This window comes from Artibeus jamaicensis, unplaced genomic scaffold (genome assembly GCF_021234435.1).
Source record: "Artibeus jamaicensis isolate MK-2021 breed Jamaican fruit bat unplaced genomic scaffold, CSHL_Jam_final contig_387, whole genome shotgun sequence".
Lineage (NCBI taxonomy): Eukaryota > Metazoa > Chordata > Mammalia > Chiroptera > Phyllostomidae > Artibeus > Artibeus jamaicensis.
Window position 1 is genome coordinate 46,256,791 of NW_026521812.1, and position 12,866 is coordinate 46,269,656.

Genomic DNA, 12,866 nt, shown 5'->3' on the forward strand with positions numbered 1-12,866 from the left:
TGATTATTTGAATCATCTGACTTTAAAATTGCTCTAAAATATTTTTTTTACTGCTTCTCTGCTCTTACATCACCAGTTTATTCTTCTTGAAAATGTTTACCTTTGGTGTTATTGTTTGTTTTTCTTCCTGTTCCACCCAGAGGAATAGCATCTTGCTCTCATTTTTTAGATATTTATTAACAAAATTAGGAGATTAGAAAATGCATTTGCTCTGACACTTTTGTTGTTCTTTAGATTTTATAATCAGCCTCAAAATATTAATAGACTACAGACAAAAGAATGAAAAGCATTAGCTATTTGTGCTTCCTTATATTTGTGGTTCTTGAGGCACTAAAAAAGCAAATGACCACAGGAATTTAAAAATAAAAATTTTACCAACAATGTAACTGTTGCAATTCTGATGACTTTTTAAACCTTTAAAAGGTAGTATTGGAGAGAATAAAAATTCAGAATGTGTCAATGATCCACTATACCAATGTTTCATTTTATTAGACATAATCATAGCACTTGTACACCAGATTTTCCCATCTATGCTTTTTTAAAAAATCTTCACACAAGGACATGCTTATTGATTTGTTAGAAGGGGGGAAAGGAGGGAGAGAAACACCAATTCAAGAGGAAAACATGCATTCATAGCCTCTTGGAGGTGCTCTGATAGGGAATGAACCTGCGACCTAGGCATGTGCCCTGACGAGCGTTGAACCCATGACCATCTTTCAATTGAGGTGACACCACCTCAAACAACACAGCCACGCCGGCCAGGGACACATTTTCCCATCTAGAGTGTCACAAAGCTTTCACAAATTATCAACCATGTATAAATTTTATTTTTTGCTGCAAAGGGGACACCTGAAAGTTCCTGATTCATACTTTCTTCTGGAAAATGACTTTTTTCATCCACATAATTAACATTGGCCCCGGGCCTTCATCCAGTGTTTCCTAAGACTCAGTGATTCCTGACTTACTAATGGTTTGGTTATTCTATATTTCCTTGGATTACCTGAATCTATTTAATTCTTCTCTTGTCTTGTTATGGTAAAATATCTCTCTTTCCAGCTAGTACCTACTACAACTAAGATTTACATATTTAAGTTGATGTCTGTCAGATAGGATGCTGCACTGAGCAGTTCAAATGGGAAAGTATACAGTAGGAGTAAGCAGTCTCGTGAAAGCCACGGTAAGCTGCCAACAAAGAAAAAATCATGTAATATGAGAAGATTAAAGAACTTTACCCAGTGAGTATTAAAGACTACACAGTCAAGACATCGGTTCTTTCAAACCAAACGAACTGTCTGACACTGTCTCTGCCTTTGTATGTACTGTGAGATATTATTACACAGTTGCCATTGATTTTGTTGTAATTGTTGCTCAGTTTAGCTTTGCTTCAAGTCTTGAATGCTTTCAATATGCTGCCATAACATTCAAAAGTGTGACAGAAACATATCAGACTGATCCGCAAAATAGAAAAGAAGTTGAAACATACCATATTTTCTCAAACTTTAGTCTTCTCTCTTCACATGTAATGTGTCTAGAGCTGGAATATATTTTATAGTGATATTTTCTTTAAAAAAATGCCAGCTATGGGGCAAGGGAAGAGAATATGTTGTCATTGTCTGCACATGTACAAACCTGTATTTAGAAAGAATCTGTTCAACTTTGTTATTTGCTGTTGAATTTCAAATTGAATGACAATCTTGTTTATGTGAAGTGAAAGCCTTTCACTAAAGCATTGAACATCTATCTGTCAAAAGCTCCCAGCTGGCTTTTAAGAAAAGTAATTTTTAATTTACAAAAAACCCTGTGATTTTACCCAAATAAAAGGTGTGGGAAAAATACTGGTATCCTCAAATATGCCTAGAAATCCTTATGATGTTAAAAAAAGTCAAAGTTTGAGCATAAATTATGAAATGCAGTAGGCCACCACAGTATTATCCATAATTAAAAATAACCTAACAAAATGCAGATTTAGCTGTCAGACTTAGTCTGTAGGCTTAATCTCAGCTGTATATTTAATCTCAAACTTTGATTTGATGCTAAAAGAAAAAAATACATAACTATATGGATAAGTGCATTATATTATTGGCAAATTAAAATAAGTTATCTTCATTTAATACAGTTTTTATCCTTGAAAGCTACTGCAAAATGAATGAGGTATCTCAACATTGCTGGCAACTTATTGTATAATTGAGAGATCCATATATTTTTCCTCTACTTCTAACAGATTGCTAGTTGGGACTTGAGTATCTGTTTTTCATATTCATAGACGTAAAAAAATTTTTTTGGATTAAATACACCCAGGTCCAATTGAATTACCGAATAAATAATTTTATCTCCTCATCCTCTAAAATTTCCAGGATATAATTACCTGTTGCAGATTGATAATTAATTCTATAAGTCTCATCTACCATGCTTTTAAAAATAATCTTTTGTAGAAAAAAATTTTTAAAGCTGTTGTGAGAGATTTCCACCAGGGACTCTATTCAAAACCACTGGTTATGGTGAAATGGTCTCACTCCCACTTTAGAAATTCTTTTTAAGCTCCTGTAGAGATTGAGAATTGATTGGGACTGAGACAAAAAGAAATCTCCAACTTTAAAACATGTAATAAACCTGCTCCAGAAAACTGAAAACTGTATTTATTGAGGCTAGTGTTAACTGAGATGGCAAGATCATTAGTAAACATAGCCAGACATATGCTGGTCCTTTTATACACTTTCTTTTATTCTGGTATCAGTTGATCTAAGAATATTTAGGTGATCTTTAGTTCAGAGTTGCAGCAGTATTTTGACTTTTTATTCTGGGATCACTGATTGAATTGAATTCTATAGCCTATTTAGAATTTGTGTTCTATGACAAGAATATTTAGCTTTCTTGGTTATTTGATATTTTTCTAAGTAGCTGTGTCACAATATTTTAATGTCAATATGACCTTCACTAAAGAAAAATTTCATTGTGTAAAGATGTTTAACTGTTAAAAGTAATTGAATATCTACCTTCTATTACCAGGACTCTGGCAAAAAGCACTGTGGAGTACTACAGCTTGATATCAATACTAACAGATCAGATTCAATTCCTTTGATCTGCTTAAGTTTTCACAGTGATACATATTAAAGTAGTCCCTATATCATGCTAAGATATTGCAACCTGTCACTTTTGCCACCTGTGCCACCAACTGCCTACCATTGTTCAAGTAAAATTACAGGCAGGCATGACCAGACGTTATCATCTTTATCATTGTTATTATAGTCCATAAATTAAAAGAACCCATTAAAAGCATTTCCTATAATCATATACTACTCTTGAGATTACAATTACTGCTATTAAATGTAGCCTTTTTTCTGAACCCTGACATTTTATATCAATATTGCATAGCTAAATGAAAATTTTCTTTCAGAGAGAAAAATATTTCACCAATATAATGAGTATAATGGACAAACTTAAATAATGATTTAAATTAACTTTAGGAAGAACACATAAAAGGATGAGTTTTCATTTTTAGAAAAAGATGGTGTTTTTAAAAATCAATATTCACTCATTATAGTTACAAAACAAAAAGTATAGTTTTTACCCCCATGCAAACAAAAAACCCCACCTTTGACTTTGTAGAAAAACTCAGAAGCTCCACCTCTATTTATTGTATTGGAAAATTAATAATGCAGTAAAATGCTTTAAAGATAAAAGAAAGAACCTCCTTTTTTGATATATTTTATTTTGATATATTACTGACTCTCTTTATGTGTGAAATGCTTTTTAAAATATATACTGCTTACTTTTTAAAGTAAAGGAATCAAAATGGGAAACTACTAAAGCGAGAACTGAGTGTAAGTTGAGTCTAAGATATGGCATGAAAAATAAAGAATATGAATGGATGATGGCATTTTTTAAAGAAGGCCTCATTTTTTTCCATTCTTTTTACCACAGAAACGTTCCCAGGTATCAAAAATAAAACTAAAGGGAGCGTTAGACAAAAGATGGTGCTTACTTAATAAACACTATTCAAAAATAAGAAGGTAAACTCGCTCATGAATGTAAGCTGTTTTGGAGGTTCTGGTATGTTAGAAATGGCACAGAAATAGTAACACTTTCCACATAATAATCATGATAGAGTGAATGATTATATAATGATTAAAACGACTAACCTACATTCTGAGAGCTAGTGTTGCCAGACTAGAAAGAGGAAAGTAGCAAAGAAGTGACTGACTGTGATAAAGAATAATATGATTTAAAAAATCACTCATCTTGGTATATAATGCAATTAATTTTATTAACTGGCTTCATGAGTTAGCATAGACATTGGCAAACTAACACCTCATTGTTTTTATGTTCAAAGTTGACTATGTGGGTGAACAACCTGTTTTTTAATGTCAAAATTCTAGCCTTAAACAAAAGCTTCATATGCATATGTATTTATTTATTTTTTAAAATTGAAGAAAACAAACAAATATAAGACAGTTATATTTTTAAGGCACAAAAAGGGATGATTATCCTCATGTTCAACCACCATCTACAATTCGGTATATGGAAGGAGATCATTAGGCCAAAAATGTTCACCCTGAGGCCTCAGTAATCTAGATGCTTAATAATTTATCCTCGGAGGATATTTTTATGGAGGTGTCCTTCTACAGTACTTTGACTGGGCCTGGTTTTTCTATTGCTCTACTCTGCAAAGGGGCTAAATGGAAGGGTCTTAATATATAAAAACTCTCTTTGAATGCCAAATGAAAGTTATAGAATATATGTACAGAAAATAGGAAAGCTATACAAACACCTGCATACAGTATCAAGATGTTCACATTCCAGAGCTCCTGTGAACCTAGTGACAGATTAAGAAATTATTTTGCAGCGTCACATATGCTATGAACTACTGTGAGCACAGCCTTTTCCTTGTCACTGAAGTCTCCATACCTTCCATAATCCAATATTCTCATCTGCCAGTAGGTATAGTGCTTGCTTGAGGATAAAATACCAAAGGAGAGGAGCTTTGTCTACCAGCGGTAAACCCCAGCACACAAATGGAATAAAGAAGCCCTGAGAATTAAGCCATGAGGGCTTCTTTATTCACTGACAGCCCCAAAGAAGTCAAACCTAAATTTGTCTCATGTTCAAATTTTCTCTCTTGATTTTATGGTAGATTTAATACAAGTGCATGCTTTTACATAAGCAACTGTTAAATAATTTATATTTTCCTCTTTAATGGTTAAAAAATATGTCATGATGACATTACAACAAACTCTCCTGGCAGAAAAAGAAAAAAAAGAAAAAAACACAAGAGAATATGAGTGGTTTTCAAGGTTTCCTGCAAAGAATAGTGCAGTGGTGAGGAAGAATCAGGCATAGAAGTTAAATCTCTTGCCTAGATGTTTTCTTTTTTGCAATTAGAGAATGCATTCATCATACAAAGTCCTACTGTCAAATTGAACCAACAGCTTACACTGAAGACATTTTTGAAGCTGATAGGTAAAAATTGTATGAGTCAAGCACCAAGATAAATACAAGAGTGAAAAGCTTTTTTTCACCTTGGGGAAAAGTCACACTTACTCAGTGTCAAAATTTAAAATATTACTTAAAAATAAGCATAATGTAAGAGAGATAAGCTAGTCAGATCTGGGTGAGATAAACATTTTATAAGTTGAAGAATGGATTTCTGCTTCCAGCCAAGATAGAATAACAGAGATTAGACTTACTTTCCTGCCTGGAACAAATAGAAAACAGTAAAATAAATAAATCATTGGTTTTCAAGAAATTTAACAACAGAAAATAAATGATGGTGATCTAAGAAGCAGGGTACAAATGTGATGAGCACCAAAATTGCCCAAGCTTAATGCCCATAAACAGGTTCTAGATTATGGTGCAGAATGGAGGAAACCATAGGGAGACCGGGAACTTTCTGAGTTCAGGAACCACACTTGGAGTCCAGGGAGGCCAAGGCTGCTAGAGTTTGCAGGGCACAGAGGAGAAAACTCTATAAACAGAGATATCCTGCACATACAAAAAAAGCTCACCCAAGAAGAAATCAATCATTTTAATGATAATATATTTATTAAGGACATTGAATTTTTAGCTAAACATATTTCTACAAAGAACATCTCTAGGTCCAGATGGCTCTGTTGGTGAATACTGCTCAAAAGTTTAGAGATAACAAACTTATTTAAAAAACTGCCAGAAAATTAAAAATAAATACTTCCCAACTCATTCGATGAGACCAGCTTTACTCAGATACGAAATCAAACCAAGACTACATAGGGCAAGCACTATGTAAGACTATACAGACCAAGACTATATAAGACAAACACTAGTATTTTTCATTCACATAGATACAAACTTTTTTTAAAATAAAATTTCAGCAACTTGAACCAAAAAGTAAACTCTAGGTGGGGTTTTCTCAGGAACACAAGGTAGGTTTAACATCTGAAAAATCTATCAAAGCAATTCATCACAGCAACAAATTAAAAAGGAAAGCCATATCATTATCTCAAGTGGTACAGAAAATGGTTGAACAAAATCCATATCCATTCCTGATTAAAACTCTCAGCAAACTAGGGAAGAAGGAAACTTCCTTAATGTGATAAAGGGCATTTATGAAAAGCCCTACAGCTAACATCAGACTTAATGGCAAAAGATTGAGTGCTTTTCCCCTAATGTCAGCAACAAGGCAAGTATGTTTGTTCTCAATATCCCCACTCAACATTTTCCTGGAGGTTAGAAATAAAAGGTTTGGATATTTGAAAGAGAGTAAACTGCCTTTATTAATAGGAAACATGATTTTCCTGTAGGGAAAATTATGTGGAAACACATAAAAGACTTCAAAATGACTGGAGTTTAGTGAGTTTGAAGTATAAAAATACATTATACAAAACTTAGTTGTTTTTCTGTACACTAGCAATAAAAATTGGAAATCATAAAAGAAATTTTGACAAAGAAGCAATGATGGCACAGTGGGAAAATGATTATCTTTTCAACAAATGATAGGAGAAAAATTGTATTTGTATATGCCCAAAAGATAAATTTTTTAAATATGTTATTGATTATACTATTACAGTGATCCTGATTTTTCCCCTTACCTCCTCCACCCAGCACCCCCACTCCCTCAGGCAACCCCCACACCATTGTTCATGTCCATGGGTCATGCCTGTAAGTTCTTTGGCTGCTCCATTTCCTGTACCGTACTTTACATCCCCACAGCTATTCTGTAACTACCTATTTGTACTTCTTAATCCCCTCACCTTTTCACCCACTCCCCCACACTTGTCTCCCATCTGGCAGCCATCAGAACGCTCTCCATATACATGATTCAGTCTCTGTTTTTCTTTTTTCTTAGTTTGTTTTTTTAGATTCAATTGTTGATAGATATGTATTTTTACTTTTTTTGTTCATCATTTTAATCTTTTTCTTAAATAAGTCCCTTTAACTTTCATATAATAATGGCTTGGTGATGAAGAACTTTAGTTTTTGTCTGGGAAGCTCTTTATCTGCCCTTCGATTCTAAATGGTAGTTTTTAGGTAGAGCAATCTTGGCTGTAGGTCCCTGCTTTTCATTACTTTGAATATTTCTTGCCAATCCCTTCTAGCCTGCAAAGTTTCTTTTGAGAAATCAGCTGACAGTCTTATGGGAGCTCTTCTGTAAGTAACTAACTACTTTTTTCTTGCTGCTTTTAAGATCCTAAAGTAGAGAAGTTTTCTTTCATTATTTTTTTCAAATACATTTCCAATTTCTTGCTCTTTTTTTCTTCTGCTGGCATCCCTATGATGTGAATGTTGGACCTCTCGAAGCTGTCCCAGAGGCTGCTATACTTTCCTAATTTATTTGGATTATTTTTTCTTCTTGTTTTTATTGGTTGTTTTTTGCTACCTTTTGTTCTAAATTATTGATTTGATTCTTGGCTTCATACACTCTACTGTTGATTCCCTGTAAATTGTTCTTTATTTCAATTAGTATGTCCTTTATTTCTGAGTGGATCTTTTTATGCTGCTGAGGTCCTAAGTTCCTTGAGCATTCTTATAACCAGTGTTTTGAACTTTATATCTGATTGATAGCTTATCTCCATTTCATTTAGCTCTTTTTCTGGAGTTTTGATCTGTTCCTTCATTTGGGCCATGGTTCTTTGTCTCTTTGTTTTGGCAGCCTCCCTATGTTTGTTTCTGTGTATTAGAAAGAGATGCTTTGACTCCACGCCTTGGTAGTGTGGCCTAATGAAGCAAGTGTCCTGCAGGGTCCACTGGCACAGCCTCCCCTGTCACTTGAAATGTGTCCTTTGTAGGAGCTAAGTACACCCTCCCCTTGTAGTTGAGCCTTGGTTGCTGTTGGCAAATCAGTGGGAGGGATTTACCCAGGCCAGTCAGCTGCAAGGACTGACTGTGACCACTGACCACCAACCTCCACCCTCTGTGGAGAATCAGTTGTGCAGGGGCAGGGTAGGAGTGCTCTGAAGTGGTCTACAGATGTCCACTGGGTGCACTGGTCCCGGGGTTTCCTGGGTGGTGAAGGCCAAATTTAGCCCCTCACTGTTTTGCCTGGGGCTTCCCTGCATGAGTTATAAAGCAATCTGAGATAGTTGCTACTCATGCTTGGAGATTTCCAGGTAAATCCAAGCTGTGAATCAAGGGTGGCTGCTGCTACTTACTGCCAGGTTTGTAGCCCACTGAGGCTAGCTGTTGCTTGTTTGAGAAGATTTAGGAAGTTCTGAAGCATAAGCCAAGACCAGCCATTTATATGGAAAAGCAGCTTGAGTGGGCCCATAAGTTGGGTGGCTGGAGTCTATGGGGATCTCCTAAGTGGGTAAAAAAGTGTTAGCAAGGTTGATGGAGTCTCAGATAAGGCACCAGATATTGCTGACTCTGTGGAGGTTGGGTTGAGAAAAGGGACAATGGCCTCTGCTTGCCTTAATGCCAGACACTTCAGTTTCTCCCAGTATGCCACTGGTGCCTTGAAAGCTGCCACCTCTGCACTGGAGTTCAGAGGGAGCGAGTCTGAGTAGCTGAGTGTGTGTGTGGGTTTTTGTTTTTCTTTTTTGATCATTCCAAGTTTATAGTTCACATCACTGTTCACTCTTGGCATTGTGCATTCTATGGGTTTGGATAAATGTACCCATTATTATGGTAACATACAGAGTGTTTTCAGTAAAAATCCTCTGCGCTCAGTCTATGTAGTCACCCCCAACTCTTGGTGACCATGATCTTTTTGTTGTCCTAGTAGTTTTACCTTTTCCAGAATATAATAGATTTGAAATCATATAGTATGAAGCCTTTGCAGACTGGCTCCTTTCACTTGGCAATGTGCATTTAAGGCTCCTTCCTGTCTTTTCTAGCTTGATCGATCAATTCTTTTTAGTACAAAATAATATTCCATTGCAGCACAGTTTATTTATCCATTCACCTACTGAATGAACATCTTGGTCACTTCCAAGTTTTGGCAATCATGAGTAAAACTACTATAAAAATCCATGTGCAAGTTTTGGTGTAGACATAACTTTTCAACTCCTTTGGGTAAATGCCAAGGATAGTGATTGCTGGATCACATGGTAAAAGTATGTTTAGTTTTGTAAGAAACACCAAACTATCTTCTAAAGTTGCTGTGTCATTTTGCATTCTGAAGAGCAATGAATGAGAGTTCCAGTTGCTCCATATCCTTGCCAGCTTGTAGTGTTGTCAGTGTTCTAGATTTTGGTCATTCTAATTGGTGTATAGTAGTAGCTCATTTTTTAAATATATTTTATTGATTATGCTATTGCAGTTGCCCCATTTCCCCCTTCACTCCTGTCTGCCCTGCTCACCCCCTCCCACCCACATTCTGCCCCCCTTTAGTTCATGTCCATGGGTGGTACATATAAGTTCTTTGGCTTCCACATTTCTTACACTATTCCTACCCTCCCCTTGTATATTTTCTACCTACCATCTATGCTACTTATTCTCTGTTCCTTTTCCCCCTCTCTCCCCCTCCCACTCTCCTGTTGATTACCCTACATGTGATCTCCATTTCTGTGGTTCTATTTCTGTTCTAGTTGTTTGCTTAGTTTGCTTTTGTTTTTGTTTTAGGTGTGGTTGTTAATTGTGAGTTTGCTGTCTTTTCACTGTTCATATTTTTTATCTTCCTTTTCTTAGATGAGTCCCTTTGACATTTCATATCATAAGGACGTGGTGATGATGAACTCCTTGAACTTGACCTTATCTGAGAAGCACTTTGTCTGCCCTTCCATTCCAAATGAAAGCTTTGCTAGATAGAGCAATCTTGGATGTAGGTCCTTGCCTTTCATGGCTTGGAATACTTCTTCCCAGCCCCTTCTTGCCTGTTAGTTCTCTTTTGAGAAATCAGCTGACAGCCTAATGGGAACTCCTTTGTAGGTAAGTGTCTCTTTTTCTCTTGCTGCTTCTAGGATTCTTTTCTTAATTTTAGTCTTGGGTAATGTAAATATGATGTGCCTTGGTGTATTTCTCCTTGGTCCAACTTCTTTGGGATTCTCTGAACTTTCTGGACTTCCTGGAAGTCTACTTCCTTCTCCAGATTGGGGAAGTTTTCCTTTATTATTTGTTCAAATAACTTTTTCACTTGTTGCTCTTTCTCTTCTCCTTCTAGTACCCATATGATTCGGATGTTGGAATGTTTAAAGATGTCCTGGAGGTTCCTAAGCCTCTCCTCATTTTTTTGAATTCTTGTTTCTTCATTCTTTTCTGGTTGGATGTTTATTTCTTCCTTCTGGTGCACACCATTGGTTTGAGTCCCAGTTTTCTTCCCATCACGATTGGTTCACTGTACATTTTTCCTTCATTTCCTTCATTTCACTTAGTGTAGCTTTCATTTTTTCATCTAATTTGGAACTAAATTCATCCAATTCTGTGAGCATCCCAATTACCAGTGTTTTGAACTGTGCATCTGATAGGTTGGCTACCTCTTTGTCACTTAGTTGTATTTTTTCTGGAGCTTTGATCTGTTCTATTGTTTGGGCTATTTTTTTTTGTCTTGATGCACCTGTTACATAGTGAAGGATGGAGCGTTAGGTGTTCACCTGGGCAGGGCAACCCACGTCACTGTGTTGTGATGCTTTATGTCGGGGAAGGATCCAAGAGAGAATAATGGCACTTGCTCCACTCTCTGTAGGCTTTCAGTCACTTCCTCTACTACCCGCAAGCAAATTGGGCCCTTTTGGTGCTGTTTCCCAGGTGGGGGGTGGGTTTGTGTCCATTCTAGGGCCCTGTGAGTCTCTCCAGTAAACTCTCCTGTGAGGCTGGGAGTTTCTTCCACTCCTGCCTCAACCCCCACAGGTGTTTTCAATCAGTGGTTTGAGTCTTTATTTCCCCACGTTGGAGCTCTGGGTCACAAGGTATGTGTGGTTCCCCAGTTGTTCCTCCCAGTTTACCTGCACATGCATGTAGGACCGCTGTGCTCTACTAGCCACCACCACAGCCTTGCCGGCCAGCTGCAACCTTGCATGCCCCACTCCACAATCTGCCTCTGGGTCTGCTACTTGCCACCTTGCCACGAGTCCTCTCCACGTGCCTGTTTCTGCCCCTCCTACAGGTCTGGACGAGTGTGTCTTCTTTAACTCCTTGGTTGTTGGACTTCCATAGAGTTTGATTTTCTGTCAGTTCTGGTTGTTTTTTTGTTTTTAAATTATTGTTGTCCTTTTGGTTGTGTGAGGAGGCACAGTGTGTCTACCTATGCCTCTATGTTGGCAGGAAGTATCTGTGTGGGGGTTTTTAAGAGGAACTGCTTGGAGCTGCAGAAGTTTCTTTTGCCAACTCAATCCCCACTGGTTTTTGCAGCCAGAAGTTATGGGGACTTATCTTCCTGGTACTGAAACCCTGCGATGGGGGGCCTAGTGTGGGGTTGGGACTTCTCACTCCCTAGATAACTCTCCTAAATTTTTATCCACAACACCTGGGTATGGGATCTGCCCCTTCTGTGTCTATGCCTCTTCTATCAGTCTGGATGGATGAAGTTTCTTTGATTCCATAGTTGTCAAGACTTCTTTTCAACTTGATTTCTGACAGTTCTTAGTGATGATTGTTCTATATTTTAGTTGTAATTTTGCTGTGGTTGTGCAAAAAGGTGAGCCGTGTCTGCCTATGCTCCCATTTTGACCAGAAGTAAAAGATAAATTTTGATTCCTATGTCATATCATGAACTCAAAATTAACTCAAAATGGATCATAGAATTTAATTTAAAATGTAAGACTATAAGAATTCTAGAAGAAACATACTAGAATTATCTTGGGTTATGCAAAGGTTTTAAAGATATGATTCTAAAAGCTTGGTTTATAAAACAAAAAGCAGTGACAAATTGGCTTCAAAATTGAAAATTTATCTTCAAAAGACACTGTTAAGAGAGTGAAGGGAAATTATAAAGGGAGTAAAAGTTGTTGTATGAACATATAAGCCAATGACTGGGAGAAAATATTTGAAAATAATCATGATATATGATACAGAATTTCTATCTAGGTGTTCTTTAAAAATCACCTGTCAGATATCAATAATAAGAAAACAATAATGCTATTATAAAGGGGGCAAAGAGATTTCAACAGACCTTTCACCAAAAAAGATACAGGGATAGCAAGTAAGTACATGAAATGATGCAGAAAATCATTAGTAGTTAGGACAATGCAAATTAAAACTACTAGATACCACTCCAACTCTATTCAAAAGGTAATGGACCATATTAACACCAATTAAAGAAAATGGGAGTAGCTGTATTAATTTCAGACACAGCAGACATCATAGTTAGAAAAGTTATATATATATATAAAAAGATGGGCATTATATAATGATAAAGCAGTCAATTATGTCTTTAAGAAGACATAAGAATCTTTAATATGTATTCATGTAACAATAGTGTCAAACTACAAGAGGCAAAAACATTGCTAGAACTTTAAGGA